This window comes from Strongylocentrotus purpuratus, unplaced genomic scaffold, assembly GCF_000002235.5.
Source record: "Strongylocentrotus purpuratus isolate Spur 01 unplaced genomic scaffold, Spur_5.0 spur5_contig_817, whole genome shotgun sequence".
Classification (NCBI taxonomy): Eukaryota; Metazoa; Echinodermata; class Echinoidea; order Camarodonta; family Strongylocentrotidae; genus Strongylocentrotus; species Strongylocentrotus purpuratus.
In genome coordinates this window covers 476,376-480,000 of record NW_022145521.1, presented here as the reverse complement: position 1 = coordinate 480,000, position 3,625 = coordinate 476,376, and positions in this window count along the sequence as shown.

Here is a 3,625-nt window from a genome sequence, read left to right as displayed (position 1 = left end):
AGACAGTGAACAAAAAAGAGGCAGGAAAGAGCATTGCAAGAGAGTGTTTATATGCGGACGGTTTTGTGTCATGCACGTGTAATTATGATGAAAACTCAGAAGAGGGATAGAGAAAATGAGAGAGACAGTGAGAGAGACTAAAAGAGAGGGGTGAGCAAGAAAGCCACGGAGAGAAAAAGAGAAATAAATGGAGAAAGGAGGGAGAATTTAGAATTTATTACTCTTTAGAGAAGACGCATAAATATATACAAAACTTGACACCCGTGAAACCAAAAAGAATATTAAAACATCGCGAGGAGATTAACACATTGAGAAACCAATGAAGATCGTAGAACTTTGACAGCTCCTTTTTTTAATACCGTTGCATAATATCTAAAGAAAAAAAGGAATGGATATCTATAAATACCGACGCAATCAAAAGTTTGCCATGATACTATTTCTCAGTGATACCAAGTCTCAAAGTGATTGTTCCCTGTCTTGCGAGATCGTGTCTCCTGTCTATTAAAACGTCGTTTCACCAAAAGGTAAGATCAATTTCATAATTGATTTTATATTCAGTGTTAAGTAGCGGCCATTCCCTTTTTTTTTTCTTCGGACATTGTTTTCCAAGACCTTTATACTTTATATTTTGCTGATACTTTAGAGCTCGTTCAATGACCAAGGATTGTTGGAGGGGGGTGGGGGTGATCGAGATATAGAATCAGACCGCATACATATTATTCTAAAGGGAGCTTAGCCAAGGTTGTATACTATTGATTCGATTTTATTTCTGCTTTTTCCAAATATACCAGCAATAAAAACTTCATGTCAAAATATTTTTTTTTTACATATATACATATAATAAGCAATGCTTGACTAGGATGGCGGCCTCAAAAGCCTTTAAAGTGAAATTTAAAATGGAAATGTGTGTAAACGATCTTTAGGTATGAGTTTGTGAGTGTGTTGTGTGAGTGTATATATATATTTTGTGTTTGTTGGAGGGGGGTGGGGGTGATCGAGATATAGAATCAGACCGCATACATATTATTCTAAAGGGAGCTTAGCCAAGGTTGTATACTATTGATTCGATTTTATTTCTGCTTTTTCCAAATATACCAGCAATAAAAACTTCATGTCAAAATATTTTTTTTTTACATATATACATATAATAAGCAATGCTTGACTAGGATGGCGGCCTCAAAAGGCTTTAAAGTGAAATTTAAAATGGAAATGTGTTTAAACGATCTTTAGGTATGAGTTTGTGAGTGTGTTGTGTGAGTGTATATATATATTTTGTGTTTGCGTGTGTGTGTGTGTGTGTGTTTGCGTGTGTGAGGTGGTGTGTGGGTGTGTGTGTGTGTGTGTGTACACGCAAGCGTGTGTGTATGTATATGTGTGTGTGTAGCGAATAGCGGATGTGCACTTAGCTCTGTGTTGAATGGTGGAGTGGAAATAAATGTAGCCATTCAAAAAAGGAAACAAAGAATAAGAAATAAAATACGAAATATGCAAACATGAGTCGCAATGTGACCAAAATTTGAGATATCAATGATAATTGCCTATTGCATGTTCATATCAGTTATATACATGTAGATACTTTGATATAAGAGTTTTAATAACATACTTATCTTCATACTTGCATATTCTATAAATTAATTTTAGATGTGAAATATCATCAAGAATTGCCCTTTTTTGGTCTTTTCATCTCACGGCATTTTGAATTTGACTTTTAATAGTGCAATATTTCGATGTGCTCTTTTTAAAACATTCATCATGTTCATTGCCTTTACAAACCTTATTCTGAACTCTAATCTCTTTTGTTAGATTTCCAAAGGGGCAATAATCATAGAAGCCTATGTTAAAAATGAAACCAGCAGAATTTTTGTAGTAATGTAGAATTCTTAAAGGTAATCGCTTTCTTTTTTTATGAAATAATTGGGAGTCTGACTATAATCGTAGAGAAAAATAATTTGGTATTACGTGGAGGCGTCGTGCACTTCTTACGCGTCACCCGTCGGTGGGTAACATGGTTCGCGGTTCGCAAGACATTAAATATACATTTGCAAATCTCTAGCTAAGTGTTTTAAATGGCAGCCTAGTAGGAATGCTATGTGTTTGAAGCTTTCAGGGCCTTAGGGCAGTTGTTAAAAGCCAAATACGTTGTAGGCATCCATAGGATGGATATGGCTGCCATATGTCGCTATTAGTATCATTACTATTTGTTTAATTATAATCATCATCATCATCATTGTAATCGTTATTATCATTATTATTATCATCATCGTTATTATTATCAACATCATTAATTTTGTTATTATTGTTATTTTATTAGTGCATGCGTGACTTCAAATAATCATATTGAAGGTTGTATTCGACGTTGACTTTTTCTCCGTCAGAATGGCTTCGAAATCTGCCATCACCTTGTACCTTGTGGTCGCCGTGGCCGTGATCACAGTAAGTGCTTTCCTTGACGAAGACGACGACACGGGTTTCGACCTCGAGTTTATGAAACGTGATCCTGTGATCACCGACATGTTGTATGCGGAGAAGAGGGGGAGTCGCATGAGGAAATACAAAGGTTAGTTATAGAATGAATGACGAGATGTTTTACTGATTCAACAGACTGATACTATAATTTCAAACATGTTTGTATTTAAATAGAGCAATATTGAAAAGCATATCTGAAGTTTAAGACTTGCTCTAGAGCTTTTTTTAATTTTATGTAATGGCACCTAAATCTTAATGAGACCCTCCAAATATATACGGCAGTTCGTTACCTTCGCTCAACAAGTAACAAATAGAAACTAATTATTCCCAAATCCAGACTGTCATCTTCTTAGAAACCGTTTTACGCTGGCAGCTTCGAAAACGTTGAACAATATTACACTTTTCATTAGAGAATTAACCCGTTTTTGCCTCTTTCAAGAGATCCCTTAGAACAAACTTCTTCTCTCAGTAACTTCATGCAATTCACCTATTTTCATGGGTCTATGTATTTTATGTTTGTCATTCTGTAATTGTGTAAGCGCTACAGTACTTCCTGTCTATCGCTCTTAGAGTGAACCGGTAACATTGTTGGTTGATGAAAAACTGCGTAATTTGTGTATGAAATTTTAATGATTATATTCCTTCTACTGTACTAACTCTTTAACGTGCAAAAAGTCCTGAAAAATATCAAACCACAAAGATAGTTATGGTTTTCTTTGTAGGCATCGCTGTGCGACACCATCTAACAATTAATTCTCCAAACCAATTTGTGAACTTTCCCAACCGTTGTTCTATGAAAATAAGACATAAAACAAGTTTTTAATTGTTGTCAACACTTACATGTTTGAAATGGTATATAAAGCCAATTCATTGCTTTGTGACGATCTACATTCATCGAAAAATTATGATAACATAGATCAGATCAGTTTTCTCAATTTTTTAACATTAATATTGGTCTGTTCTCACTCAAACTTTCAGATTATCTTTATTTTGTAAATCTAGCATTGAATTCACTGTTTTAGCACCATTTCCTTTCATGTGAACAAAGTTACCAGGTCCTTTTAATGATCGATGTATTATTAATGTCACTTAATCGCATCAATATATTTTCAGTTAGTGATTTTGATCTCATGAAGGCGACAATGCTAACCAAGTGGTG